The sequence below is a fragment of the Peromyscus eremicus genome, chromosome 10, assembly GCF_949786415.1.
Source record: "Peromyscus eremicus chromosome 10, PerEre_H2_v1, whole genome shotgun sequence".
NCBI lineage: Eukaryota > Metazoa > Chordata > Mammalia > Rodentia > Cricetidae > Peromyscus > Peromyscus eremicus.
Window position 1 is genome coordinate 53,792,031 of NC_081426.1, and position 16,549 is coordinate 53,808,579.

Here is a 16,549-nt window from a genome sequence, read left to right on the forward strand (position 1 = left end):
CAAGAGCAGGTAAAACAGTTAGAGACACTCCACTTCCATAGTTAGGAGTCCCAAAAGAACACCAAGCTACACAAATGTAACATATAGGCAGAGGACCTAATGAAGGCCTATGCAGGAAAAATAATTGTCACTTCAGCCTATTTTTGATGAGCTAAACTAAACAGCAAGAGGTGAGACAACTGTGATGATATATTGTATACCCTCATAGAATTCAGCTAAAGATCAGAGAAAAGAACAAGCCACTAGATTAAACATAGAGGCCAGCACTAGGCAGGCAGAGATCCCTCTGGATCTCTGTGAGTTCAAAGCCACCCTAGACTACATGAGGTTGACTCAGTCTAGGAGAGAAACAGAGCCAGACACTGTTGATACTCACCTTTAATCCCAGGACTTGGGAGGCACACACACCTTAAATGGCTGGGTGGAGAAAGGTATCTAAGGTGTGTGGAGACAGAAACTAGAAGCCATTTCCCCTGAGGAAGCTCATTTGGCCAGAGGCCTGTCAACTGAGGCTTTTTCAGTCTTAGGAGTTGGTCAGGTAAGGTAAGAATTGGTGGCTGTGGCTTGTTCCTTTGTCTCTATGAACTTTCAGCATTTACCCCAATATCTGGCCCCGGGTTTTTTATTAAAAGACCATTTAAAGGTTCGGGTTACATTAATTTCCTATTAAAGCTATCAAAGTTCTTTATATATAATGCATTTAGATAATATGTGCATAAGTTCTTAAGCAATATTTCAGTAGAGGAAGCATAGTTTTATTGATTGTTATTAATTTACCATAAAAGGAGTTAACAGATTAAATAAGAGATGACAATATGTTCCTGTTCATCTTTAAAAACAAGTGATGAACTAGAATTTTGTACAGACCTTTACAAAGGTCTTATCCTAGCAAATTTTAAGAAGAAATATTGAAATGAAACACTATCGGGGAAGAGGTCATTATAAAGACAGTTCAATAATTAGTAGTTTATGTTGGACTAAGTTAGACAGATTTTCTTCCTTCCCCACTTAAATATTTTTCTCATATTGTATTTATTATTTTTAATCTCTATTATTATTTAAATCTCTATTATTTTCCACATGGCATGAATATCACTGGGTATTTAAAGAGAATAGTTAGTATATAATTTTACAATTATAGATGTTTTATGTCTGATATCACAAAGTATCTTCATTTTTGTCAAGATGAGTATACATTTGGTTTAGCAAAGAATTCTGCAATTTTAGTTTTGCATGTATTTTAAATACCATCCATATCACAATACCTATGGATTGCCAATACTAGTTTAAAAATCATTTTGAAGATAAATACTATTATTAAACTTGTCAATAAAAATGCAAACCAGTTCATAAGAATAATTTCTACATTTCTATCCATTTCCAATTTACGTACTTCCCATGAGTCCCCTTTACTTCACAATAAAATCCTACCTAGTTCATATGATGTGTAAGACTGTACATTACCCAAAGCCTGCTTTTCTTCTTTCTTTGATATGACCCTTTTCTTTGTATTATGGTTTAGTGGGACTAACATACACACAAATATACGTTTCCACAATCCAGTCACATTTTTTATTTGCTGATTTGGTTTGTTCTCCTTAGTACATGTCTTCCTTCCAAATCCCTTTCTACCTCACCAATCATTAAGCATGTTTTCCTCCAGGATACCAACTTGACCTTGCTCACTGGAGCAGGAGTCCTTCTTCCATTCTTAGTATCCTCTCCAACAATGTATTATACTCATCGTTTCCCATGACTGTGTTTGGATGGAGAACATTCTTTAATCATCATAATTTCATTCTTCACTTAGTAGCTACTTAATAACTGATTCTGAATGAGAGTGAGTTGATTGTGAGGCATTAGTATAATTACTGCTTTCCAGCTCAGGAAATAGCAGTAGACAATTACCAAACCAAAACCAGCTGGATGACATCTTATTAAATGAATTGGGTGGTAAGTGAGTAAAAGTCGATTGAATCACTTATGGTTTAATAATTTTTAATGAAATATTTTAAATACATCTGGATGGTTTAATATCAATATATTATGAACATATAAATATATTACTAATAATTTATTGTCAATATTATGTCACTCAGTAATCCCCTTTTTATAGGACTTTGCTATCCATAAGCTTCAGTTCCTTGAATTATTCTTAAATTTCTCTCTGAAAACGTGTAAGACAGCAAAAGAAATCAAATGATTTCCATATCAATCTTTATTAGCAGTAGTATTAATTAAATTTACTCATTTATTTTACATCATGACCACAGTTTACCCTCTCTTCTCCTCCCATTCCCTTACCCATGCTTCACTCCTACCCTCTCCCCATCCACTCCTCCTCTATTTCTATTCAGAAAGCTGTGTTACTATGCCTGTGTAAAACATCTGATGGTCTAGTAAAGAACTGGCCAATAGTGAGGCAGGATAAAGGATAGGTGGAGCTGAAAAGCAAAGAGAAAATATAGACAGAGAAATCTGATAGGAAGACATCCAGAAGGGACCAACCACTCAGCTACACAACCAGGAAGTCACAGAGTAAGAGTAAGATTTATGGAAGTAAGAGAATGGGAAAAGCCCAGAGGCAAAAGGAAGATGAAATAATTTAAGTTAAGGAAAGCTGGCAAGAAACTATGCCAAGCTAAGGCCAGGCATTCATAATTAAGAATAAGTCACACATAAGTAATGTGTGATTTATTTAGGAGCTGGGTGGTCCCCCCAAAAAGAGTAAAATACTTCCAACAACATTTCATTTTCCCATTACACAGAGAATGGACAACAAATGATACAACTAGCAGTTCTAGGTCTTGACAATGATCCCATTTTTTTCAGGGTCCCCTAAGGATGCTTTCTCCCCCAGACAACAGAAAGTAATTTTAATAACATGACACCCACATTCTCAAGAGGTGGGGTGGGTAGTTTTTGGTCATTCAGGGGGATTTGGATATTTGTCATCAGTTAAGAGGGTTGGTTACAATTTGTTATTGGTAATGGTCAAGAAAAAAGCTGACCAAAAGAGATTAGATTCAGGGATCTTGTTCTGAAAAAAGAAGGGGGGATATAGAAATGATAAGATAAAAGAATTGATTATTGAATCTACTTTTAAACTAAAAACACAACTACTAGTCTTAAATATTTTACATTGGTATGGATTTTTGTATACTGATATAAATCTGACATTTTTTTATGCTGTATATATGTTTCTACTCTTGTTTAAGATATTTTTGTAAATTTACACAAATTTAGGTTATTTTTGTTAGAACATACTGTACATATATTTCTACTCTTGTTCAAGGTATTGTACCTATACAGTTCATTTAACAATGTAATGTAAATTTCTAGTCCTTAAAAGTTATTACAAACTATTTAGGATAATAAAAGATGCAAATTAATAGCCATCTATTACAATCAAACTTGTAGTCAAATTAGGTATATTTTCAAGATCAAACAGAGATATATTTTAGATAGACAGAGCTCTACAAAATATGGCATTTAAAATGTTTAATAATATAAAGTTTTTATGACAATGAGCCATATCTGCTCCTGGCAGCTCCAATCTACTTCAGAGAAAATGTGAGCATTGAAGAAATTCTATATAGAATTTACTTTCTTTGTGGCAAAATTTAGTCCTGCTTCACAAAAAAAATCTGTCAGATATTCTAGGCCTGTAGATCAAGGAAAGCTGTACCAACATTACAGAGGAGCCTTGGGTTACTGTCCAGTCAGCTGTTTCTGTTATTTCTTAGTTTTGGAAGTTGTTTGCTCTGCACTTCCTGTTTACTCGGGTAATATTATATCCTTGTCAGGTCTCTGATGGGGTTGAAGAGTAGATAGTTATAGTTATAATTATCCTTGTTACCAGATTCAGAAAAGAAGTGTAAAGTATATAAGGTTGAGAGACATAAAAAGATAGCTTTGGCTTGGTAATATAAGTTAGGATAAAAAATGAATTAGGTACCACACTTTGGACTCACCAAGATAGGATAGATAATGAAGCATTTTCTCTGAATTTTTCAAGTGTAAATGGACTGGAAATTATTAATGTAATTCTTGCCTGCATATATTTGTATACAGTTATTGTACTTATTGTATATAGTATTACCATGTTAATTAAAACCTTCACTTTTTATTTAGAGAAAAAGGGAGAAATGTTGTGTGATATTTTTACTGTGTCTTGACAAATAAAGCTTGCTTGGAGTCAGAGGGGATAGCTGGACACTAGCTGACCAAAATTAACCATAGAGGTTTGGAGGACTGTAGACAGAGAGGAGACAGGAAGTAGTAAGGTGATGCTCACAAAGGATCTCAGCCATTTGGATAGAGGACTGGTAGAGGTGGGAGGGCACTGGTGGCTGCTCCCTGCTTCTCTGATCTTCCAGATTCTTACCCTGATATCTGACTCATGATTTTTATTGACAAAGATTAATTAGATTAATGCTTCACCTAAATATATGGATTTTATTCACTAAGAAACAATAATAGAACAATTTGTTTTGTATTTAGACTTTAAAAGTATTAAAAGTCAAGATGGCTCCTGGCTATTTTTAAATTTTGCCTAGCAAGCTGTGGTATAAAGGATTCCTCATGTTGGTGGTTAAATTTTTTTTCTAACTACTGTTGAGCTCCCCATTGTATTGCCAGAGAATGCTTTCAGATCCTCTGAGCTACTCCTGGGTCATTGCTATGTTCTGTTTTCACAGCAGGGCAGGCTATCTATACAGCAAGAAGAAGACATCTGCTTCTATTTCTTATATCTATTAAAGATTTACCTATTAGTCAGTTGACCTGGAATAATATCCCTTGCAGTTGAATCTAAACCAACTGATCATGGATATGAATAGCTATATACACAGCATTCATTTACAATGTAAGGCAACATTGCTGTAAAAGTAACATTCTGTTCTCACTTATCATGTGTCAGCCCACCCTCAGCCAGAGGAATTTTATGTGATTTACATACCACAGTAAGTTAAGTACAACAATGATGTTCAAAGTCATCTTGTCATTTCTTAAAATTTTATCAAACTAATAGTGCAAGATGTTAATTGAATGCTTTCAATCCAGAGAAAATCTATAAAGCATAGTTTGTGATAGCTAGATTCTTATTAAATTTCATATCACATGTATACATTCAAATATTTACTTAGAAATGTGAAGTTTGTTATAATTATAATGACTTAAACTATCTAAAAAGCAGTAGAAGGTACTGGCATCTTTGACGACATTTAATTCAATGAAGCAAAGAGGGATGTTATTTCCTTCAAAAGAAACTCATACCACATATATTTAAATTTAAAGTATCTACTATATCTAAATTTAAATTAAAATATAATTCTTATGAACCTGAACTTGAGATTTCCGCAGGTAGGTTATCTTATTAAATCACCTGAGTTATTAATGAAATGACCTCAAATCTAGATGATCTCCATTTCTTGTTCTCATAAAATCCACTTTCCAAGAACTGAAAAATGGCCCTGAGGATAATAGTCATGTGAAATGTCCTCTTTTCACACAAGTATTTACAAAGCATTAACATAGATAAGTGAATTTGAAATCTTTCACTGTGTATGCCCATTTCTCCATCTGTAAAGAAATTGATAAGTAATGAATTCTGTCACTTGAATATCTGTAGTATCAATGTCTAATTTATAATAAGAAGAAATTCTCAGTAAATGTTCTGATTTCAACCTTTAATATTTGGTATTAATTGACAAGATAATTTTACGTTTATTTCTTTTCCCCAGTAGTCCAAGCCATGTGATATTAAATATATTTTTAAATCTTTCTTAAAGTGCCTGCCTAATAGAAATAACTCCATTACAATTAGAATTCTTCCATTTCCAAAAGGAAATATGTTTCATGTAAGCTTTATAAAATTTTTGGAAAAGTTTATAAGAGAAGTAAACTAGAAGGCTATTGTGAAAGATTTTACTGATTACCATCTTTTTATTTTTTTATTCATTTTATATACCAACCACAGATCCCACTCTCATCTCTCATGCCACTCTCCACTCACCTTCCCCACTGACCCATCCCTCACTCCCTCCTCCAAAAGGGTAAGTTCTTCCATGGAGGGACAGCTAAGCCTGGTACATTCAGTTTAGGCAGAGCCAAGGCCCTCCCCTCTGCATCAAGGGTGAGCAAAATGTCCAGCTATAGGTAATGAGATCCAGAAAGCCTGACTGTTATCATAGAGCCTTCATCTAGCAACTGATGGAAGCAGATGTAGAGATCCACAACCAAGCACCATGCTGAGCTCTGGGAGTCCAGTCAAAGAGAGGGAAGAATTGTATGAATAAGAGGAGGGGGGGGTCAAGATCATGATGGGGAAATCTGTAGAGACAACTGAACCAAGCTCACAGGAACCCATGAATATTAGACCAACACCTGTGGAACCTTCATGAGACTGGACTGATCACCATCTCGACTGGGTCTAGAATTACAATCCAGACAAAACTCTAGGTATGTCTGTGAGGGATGTTCTTGCTCACTTTAGCTGAGATTGGCAGATCTGCCTAAGATGGGTGGGTGCTTTTCTATGGTCTGTGGACCTTAAACTAAAGACAAAGAAGAAAGCAAATTGATAAGTCATTGCTCCCAGCTTTCTGACTACTGATGCACCATGACCAGCTCCTTTAAGCCCCTCTACCATGGATTGCCCACCACGTAAGCGCTACAGTTAGTCAAATAAATCATTCTTCCTTATAAGTTGCTTTTATCAGGCATTTTGCCACTGCATATGAAAAATGGACAATAAAATTATTCAGGTATTTAAAACTGACTACATGTAGAAGTGGATCTTACCACACTGATCATTAAAGTAAATAATGTTTTATTTAATTGAAGTATCGTATGTGAAGTATGTTAGATTAAGAAGCTAAATATGGTAGACCTTTTTGTACTGGATAAATAATTAGGGAGCTCATCCCTGGGACAGACTAATTCTCCCTCTCTCAGTAGCTTTTAGCTTCCTGTCCAAAGTGTATCATTGCATTTTGTTATTTGGTTATTGTACAGCATAATTATCCTTTCTCCCTTTTAAACTTTATTTAAAAGTTAAAAGAATACACAATGGTAAAAAAAAAAAAGTAGTTAAATATAAACAAAGTGGTGATTGGATGTCTGGGTTAGTTCTTTTACAAGGACATCAACATGAAAATTAATGAAAACAACCAACAGAGAAAGCATTGGCACAAGGTATGATTCCATTGAACAGGACCAACACTGATGTAAATACGCACCACTGGGATCAGATTGATTCAGGCATTATCATTCCTGATTAGAATGCAGGGTGAATATCTCACTAGATACTAGCTTTGATAGACGTGAATAAGTATGTGAACTTTGGAAAGTCTTTTTTTTTTTATATAACTTTGAACTTCGATATCATTTTTACCCATCAACCAGTATTATCTTTTAACCACCACAGTGTTCCCTAAAAAGATTACCACACTTTCCGTTAGACACTTCCTGAAATAAAATTTCAAATTGTTCTTGGGTAGTTAATAAAGCTTTGGGTTGTTTTCTCATTTGAATATTTGACATATGTAGAATTCTTCATAGCATGTTTCTGTGAATACTCCATTTAAAAGTAATCTCAAGGCACTTGAATTAGACTGAGTCTCTAGCTGAGTTGCCATTCTACATGAGCAATCATACAAGCAGAGGGTGACTGGGAAACTATCAGAAGTTCCTTATATCTCTCATATAGGTTTGTCACACTGTTTGAGCCACTTGATTACCTATAGTGAAAGATGTGATGTGGCAGGGTCACTAACAAAATTTCTGAGGTTCAATAGTACTTCATGAACGTTACTGTCTTTATCTTGAGCAAGAGTTGAAAATCCAAGAATATCCAGAGATCTAGAGAGACAGACAAAACTTTATCATTCCAGTGTTGTCAAATCTCCTCAGGTATCCAGATCTATATTCCAGAATCATTTAACACATTCCATTTGTAAGATTTTTTCATTGGCTAAATTGCTCAAGGACAGTAATCTTCACATTTCAGCTCTTTGAGTGCCCATGCCTCAGCCAAGAATAAACATAGTTCACTCAGATTGTAATAAAGTATAGGCATGTGAACATTTCTCATAAGTCCAATTTTGCCATTTTTAGTGTTTCATTATATTTGATGTATAAATAACCTATACATATATTTTTATGTAATTTTGAAATTTCATGTGTAGGACCATGTTTTAGAAATTAATTGGACATTTAATAAATCCTAAGTGAATATGAGTGAGAAATACTGTTTTGATACATTTGACACATTTGATAATAAAGAGGACATACACATATTTGTAAGAATCTGAAAATTCTTTTTTACATTATAAGACAAATTTTTGAATCAAGTATAAATATTTAGTATCTATTACCTTGTTGCTTTATGTACATTTCCTTCTCCCACATTGAAGCTTATAAATGTAATATTAGAATTGTCAAGTTGTTATGCTACTTGAAATCAATAAGGTCAACAAGACTCAACAAGAAACATTCAAAATGAAGTCTAAGAGATTACATTTCTTTCATTGTTAAATTAATCACACTAGGTAAGATAGTTTTATTACTCTTGATTTGAATGAAAATCAACTATATATCCATCTTCATTAGTTGTTATGAGGCAAACAATGAAACTGGAAGTCACATTCAATCAAATACAGTATTAAAATATAGAAAGGAAAAAACAGTAAACACTTACATGGGATTTGCATCTGAGAGATTAGTGAAAATTTTAAGTTATAATGTAATTAATATGTGTGTGTTGTTTTCTGTATCTTTTTAAATAAACTACACAATGAAAGCAAACATAGTACTGAAAATGATTATCAAATTATACTTTTTACTATGATTGTGAGAATTTTGCGAAGTCCACTTAGCGTTAAAAAAAAAATAGGGAACAATGGAAATCCTAATTTCCACAAACTGATTGTGAGCAAATCATGGTGCTCAGTGACAGAGAAATGGATGGCTTTTGAAGGGACATTTTTCAACAAGTTGAGCAATCACGATATTTTGTTATAGAGGATTGTTTGAACTATACTCAATAAAGAATGTCACTGAGCCACCAGTAATACATAAAGTGTATTGGAAAACTAAAGAATGAAAAATAAACTGCAAACCACTGGTGGTGAATATAAATAAAAAATCAGAAGATGGAAAAACTACAGAAACTCACTTTTTTTTTAATTTTTTTTTTATTTTTATTTTGCAATACAATTCAGGTCTACATATTAGCCATGGATTCCCTTGTTCTCCCCCCTCCTGCCCCCCTCACCTTCCTCCTAGCCCACCCCCCATTCCCACCTCCTCCAGGGCAAAGCCTTCCCCGTGGACTGAGATCAACCTGGTATACTCAGTCCAGGTAGGTCCAGTCCCCTCCTCCCAGGCCGAGTCAAGCGATCCTGCATAGGCCCCAGGTTTCAAACAGTCGACTCATGCAATGAGCACAGGACCCGGTCCCACTGCCTGGATGCCTCCCAAACAGATCAAGCCAACTAATTGTCTATGAGCAAGAATTGTTGAGACCAAGTTTGGATAAAGCACAGGGACAAATAGCCAAACGAATGGAAATACATGAACTATGAACCAATGGCTGAGGGGTCACCAACTGGATCAGGCCCTCTGAATGGGTGAGACAGAAACTCACTTTTATACACTTTATTATTTTAATTCTACATAGGAACTTAGTATAACAGAAGACGGAATGTGAAAACTCTCTAGGATATGATTTTAGTTAATATTTCTAATTAGGATGATTAAAACAATTTACTTCATATAAATAACATAATCAAATTATTTTGAATTTCTCTTTGCCAGATACTTATGTATCACCTCTACAATAGGTGCAGTGTGAAGTTATAAAACTTGTTAACTTATGCAGCCATGCAAAAAATAATCTACAAGGTCACAACTAATGAAAATTTATTGCAATTATTATAATATAGTTTCATTGTAGAATACAGTCATGATAACAATATATTTATTTGTAGACAATGTTTTTCACCATTTTCCCTTTCCTTTTTTATGCATATAATACAAAGCCTAAAAATTTTGGGCTGTTAGCAAAGGATGAAGTGAAGGTTACCAATAATGAGAAAGACCATCATTCCCAGGTAATTGAAAGTGGAATCCCTAACATTGTTAGAGAAGGAGAGGAGATCATTATCCCTGTACTCCTGCAAAAAAAAAAAAAAAAAAAAAAAGTGAAATACATATGTCAGTGTCTGGTGCTGCTACTTTTATTAAAGCATAGGTCACTGGTCTCTAGAAGAGCTTAATTAAATGTGGGGATTTAATGAAGGATTGAAAGAAACTGAAGTTTATCAAGTCCTTGTATATAAAACTTCATTGGTCTCATGCTCACTGATACTAATTCTACAAAGTCAGCAAAGATTAAGAGAGTGACAAGGAATACATTGTGAATCACTATTTGAAGATTTTTCTTTTTTTACTTTTCCTTTGGTATTTTTGCTTTCCTATACCAACTTTCTTGCTGGAGTACATTCAAGGTCAGCATAATTGTGGATGTCACAGAGCTTTCAAAAGGACCACCATAAACCCAGTAAAACTGGTCGCAGGAGACAGAGCTGCTCAATGTCAGTGCCTATAGCTTGAAAACACATTTTCATTACAACTACAATTTCATCAGGTTGCTAACTTAAGTATGATTATGAGTGAATTATCCAAGAGCTTTTACACCTATGATGTTCTTATGTTTTATTTCAGCCTCCCATAGTCTTCAATAAAATGAGACTATAGTTTCAATGAAAAAGTACCTTTTGTACTAGGAATACCCATTGTGAGATATCAATATTAATATCAATGTCTTCACTTGTGTTTTTGAGATGTGTGTGGTGCTTCCAGCTCTAGTGCATCAGTTTCTGCTGTTCTAAAGAAGCTTCATTGCTCTTAACCATGCACTTAAGTATTTTTATGCCCTTTTTAATGAAGTGTTAAAGTTACCTGGAATATAAACATACTCAGATAAAAGGCCATTTGAGTCACAGAGGTGAGTTTTGCTAGGCCAAACTGCTAAGTTCTTCAGGAAAGTAACGAATATAAATAGAACTGTTGAGAAATTTTCTTTGAAAAATCACGTTTTGTTACGTTTGGCAGAAACAATGATTGCATTTATAAATTTCACATGGTTATTAGCTAGTTAAATTAAGTCTTTTCCTAAAACACTTCTGTTTTGTCTCAATCTATCCAACTTATTGTGTTAAGCAGGTGCAAGTTCTGTGTCTCAGAGCAGTGGAAGAATAATCTTCTGAATCATGTGAGGAAAAAAATGAACTAATTGAAGTACAAAATGAAGAACAATGGTATTTAATTACAAAGTAGTAGGAAATAAGTGAATATGATTTCAGCCGCCTGCTGTTGTGAGAGTATGAGGGTGAGTTTGTAGCAGAGCCAAGGTGGGCACAAAGCTGAAATGGAAAGATAGACCTGAAGTCTGATGTTAAAATAAATGTCAAAAGATAGTAGAATGACACTCCCTCTGAATGCCATTCCCTAGGGAACACTCTGCTCTCAGCATTCCTTAGTTGCCTAAGTTCTTTGTGTAGGGTTTAGGCCCCTTGAACTTTCTCCAGTCTACATTATCATGTCTATTGGTGCCATCCTTACTCAGCTCATGTTTAAGCAGTTATGTTGGTGAAACTTTGTACCTTTTGGCATTCTAACATAGCAATTTTTATCCAATACTGAATTGCCACCTCTGGAGAAACTATATACATAAAAGTACATTACACAGAGAGAATAGGCTGTATTTATGTATTAAAAAGGAGTATTTGGTGAGAAAAAAAAGGAAGAGGATAATTGTATAATTATATTATAATCTCACAAACCAATTTTTTTTTAAGTGACGGGTAAGAACTCTAAACAGAAGGGCGTTTGTGGGAAAAGTCCACAACATGAGAATGCATGGCACATGTTGAACATTTAAAGTTAATACATCAGACTGAAAGGTACAATAATATTTCAGGTAATTTTTCAATTCATGTGGTTTTCTAAATAAAGTCAGTTGGCAGATACGCTGCATCAGTTTTTACTCAGTGTCCTTTAATAAAACACTAGATGGAAAATTTTTTGAAGATTACATAACTTCAGTAGTATTGATGTATTGTGAATTGCTCTTCTTGTATCACAAAATCAAACTAAGTACATCATTGCACACTAAATTATGCTGAAGATCATTGTGAAGCACAGGATAGAAGTACAAGATAATACTTACATAGTTGCTTTTTTATATAGTTGTTTGAACAGTGGATGGTAGTTTTATTTCCATCTCTAGTGAAGTAAGTGTTAATATTAACAGCATTTTTCTAGATCGTAAGTACAATTCTTCTAGAGAACAAACTAATAACTTTTATATTTAGGTAATGAAACATCACGTTTAAATTCCAAATTCCAAGTTCTTTACTATGAAACAATTCTGTTTTAAGTTAATTCTATTACATATGCCAGAATTCAATGGTAGGAATAATAATTGGGAATGATCAGAAAGAAGGAGGTAGTGTGTGTGTGTGTGTGTGTGTGTGTGTGTGTGTGTGTGTGTGTGTGTGTGTGTTCATGTGTATGCAAGCATACATGTGCATATGGAAACCAGAGGATAACCTTGGACATTAGCCCACACATGCTATCAATATTTGGTCAGAAAAAGTCTCTCATTGACCCTGAAACTCATGAAATATGCTAGGTTGTCTGGTCAGCAAGGTCTTTCACTAAGGTAAGCCTGTTATGCCTCACCAAACCTGGGATCTGAAAAAGATGTCACTGTGTCCAGTTTTTCTATGTGGATTTTGGGATGAAATTTAAGTCCTTGTGTTTTCTAAATAAGCACTTTGTTGACTGGGCTGTTTCTCTATCCCAAAAAAACCTTTAGGATCTAGAGAGGAGGGTTTCATTATGTAAGGCTGAAATCTTTAACATGAAGTATTAAAAAATATAATGATTGTTAGTTATAAAGCTATGGTGATTGACTTGCATCCTCCTCCCCAAAGAAAACTATTCCCCCAAACTCCTGCCATTCACAGTGTTGACACGGAAGGCATTAAGATAATGGTTTCTTTGGGGAGGGTCTCTTTGTGAAGGAAGCTTCCTGTTCAAGTTATCCTCCTTATTATGTTGTACTCCAGAGTCCATGAATTACTGTTGAGTCATGTAGTGAGGATCAGACAACTATCTAACATCACAAAGTTCAAAATTAATCAAACACTTAGTTGATTCCTAGTCATTTTCCCTGTTCCACATTTCTTCCTGCACATATAATTTATAGATTAAAATAGTTATTTTACAGGGAATGGCAGAAATCTCTATGACTATTTTATAGAATAATTAGAGCTCTGCCTTTTAAATCTAATTTTATGGGTATTTTCTCCAATTTTTAACATAGACCACAATATGAAATAAACTATGAGCAGTATTAAAGAAAGGAGTTATTTGTCACTGACAGAATTATAAATAGTACAGTGTTATATCTTTAATATATGTGCATAACTATACATATATTTCATAGCTTAGGAATATGTGGTTGTTGGTATTGAGCACACCATATTATAAATCTGTGTGCCCTGGAGATGAGAAGAGTGATTTTGGTTAGATACTTAAGAAATATTTTATAAATAGCAAGAGTCAGTTACTCTGAAATCTAGGTTTTCATGTGTCATTAAATCCTTTTGACTGTTGAAAGAACTGAAATGTCTATTATTTGAAATACTGTATAACAGAAAATATTTTAGTTGTGCTTCAACTATTTCTAATAGAAAATCTTTAGTCTATTTTGGAGGCTTTAAACTAAGCTTTTTTGTCCCAGAACTTGGCCTGCTGTTGATGCAAGACATTTCCTTCTTATATTCAACAACTAGTTAGGCTCAATAAGGCAATAGTTTGAGCAATTGAAACTCCATATGTGTTGTTCTTGCTGACAGCATGGGTTTAGGCTTGAGGGCATTGATCTATTAAACCACATGTTATGATCAAAGTGTTAGTTGCTGACAACTATGACAGGAGTGTCTGTTCTTATACTTGCAAACCTTGTGTAACACAGGCATAGGTCATACATAATTAAAAGAGTTAATGCCAAAGAAGGTTGCCTTTTAAGGTCTATTGCAATAGATATATGATCGCAGCAATGATTTGCACCTCCAACAAAGGTACAGCAACACTATGCTAGGAGCTGGCGGGAAAATGTGTGTTTAGTAACACATAGTACATATGTAGGTCAAAGTTCAGTTATGGATGATCATCTTAATTAAATAAGTAGCAAGGTGAACTCTGACTTCTGAAGTAATCACAAAGTGTCCTCTCACAGTCAGACCATTACTAAAATTTCATTTCTAAATGACATAGTAAATCACTAAATTTACACATTAAAAAAGAATTAATAAGATACCCCAAGTCTGATTACATTTTTAAACACCATTCATTAGTAAAATCAGCTTAATTTGGAATACTTGGTCAAATAACAGAAGGTAATATAGATTATTGTTCTTGAAGAAACATATGATATTGAAATCTTTATTATTCATATTCATAGAGAAGATAAAATGTGTTACTATATTGTCTTTGGCCACTTAGTTATTACTTATACTGCTGTTATTTTTATTTTAACTAAAGTCTTGGCTCTCAAGATAACATTGCTTAGAGGTACTAACCTGAAGGTTAAATTAAACAAAACAAGACAAAACTAATATATTTCTTTTGAAGAAAATGTTATACTTTCTGATACTAATAAATACATTCGATGGTTTTTATCATATCTGAGGTATGCCATGTATTAAAAAGGTCCTATGAATTTTAATTTATAGACACACATTGTCATGACAGAATATAGTGTTTTTACAAACAATCACATAACTCAAAGAAGCTAATACCTTTAGGTAGAGTAGAAGTAGCAAATATTTAATGATTTCTTTTCAATATTTAGTTCCAAAACCACTTATTTAAATTAACTTCGGTTATACTCTTAACTACAAACATGTACAATAATCTTTAGCATTACCCAGTTATTTAACGAATAAAAGTTCAAACTCTGTGTGCGTGTGTGTGTGTGTGTGTGTGTGTGTGTGTGTGTACTGTGTACCTCATTCTACTACAGTTATAGCTAGTAGTTGATATAAAGCTGGTTGACATATATGTGCTTTCACTAGGACCAAGATCTTATCGACACTTAAAGGTTCAAAACTGGTGGCAAAATTCCCAAGTTTTGGAATGATCTAATGTATTAATATGTGACTGGTCTTTTGTTCTTCCAAATCCCAAATCTCAGTTGCATCAGATGTCATAAAAGAAGACTCAAAAATAGCAGTTTCAGTCTTTGGGCGGTGTGTGCAGGGATGCAATCTGTTGTTCTTTTAAAGACTCCATAATTCAGAAACATATAAGTCTTTCTAATCATCTAATGATCTCTGGCTTTGTTATGTATATATACAAAGTCACTAGAGACATCCATTTAGCATGACAAAAATTTATTTTTAATTGTTGTTTGTTGTTCTTGAAATATATTGAATAGCATATTGTCTTACTAAGACCATGTTATTATGCCATCTGCATGAAGTTGTTATAGTCAATGTAAGAAAGATAAGGAATAAAGACATCAGTGGTGGACATGTAACTAACAAATGTAAGTAACACAATATGGGAAAAGAAATCTGTGAAAGTGTGCTCTGAGATATGTGGAGGAAGCAAATCAGGGAAATACCTGTTGAAAGACATACCAAATACAATACTAAGAGTTAAAATTTCTCAGGGCAGGATTTTGACTGACATATTACAGGAACACCACAGAGAGTAGTGTTTGTGTCGGGAGGGAAAAACTAATTGATAATTGACTTCAGAGAATGAGTAGATAAAAGTCCATGTCAAGTTGTAAAAAGGAAATGGAATATATTTATTGTATTCTGAGTAGAAATAATAGTTTCTTTTTTGTTTGTTTGTTGATATTTTTGTTTTTTGAGACAAGGTTTCTCTGTGTAGCTTTTGAGCCTGTCCTGGAACTCACTCTGTAGCCCAGGCTGGCCTCGAACTCACAGAGATCCACCTGACTCTGCCCCCTGAGTGCTGGGATTAAAGGCGTGTACCACCACTGCCTGGTGAAATAATAGTTTCTTATTGAAAGTTTGACACCATCCCCACTAGTCTCTCCTTTGTTGAGAACTGATACAGGCCTTTTTGAAGGTAAATGCTGCCATAAAGAAAGCTTAGCTATCTTGCTGGGGATGTCTTTATGTATGCTGTGAATGTGTGTTGCTCTGATTTGGTTGATAAATAAAACACTGATTGGCCAGTAGCCAGGCAGGAAGTATAGTATAGGAAGGATAAGCAGAGAGGAGAATTCTGGGAACAGGAAGGCTGAGTCAGGAGTCACCGGCCAGAAAAAGAGGAAGCAAGATGTGAAAGCAGAACTGAGAAAAGGTAACAAGCCACGTGGCTAAACATAAGTAAGAATTATGGGTTAATTTAAATGTAAGAGCTAGTCAATAGTTAGCCTGAACTAATGGCTGAGCATTTTTAATTAATATAAGCCTCTGTTTGTTTACTAGGTCCA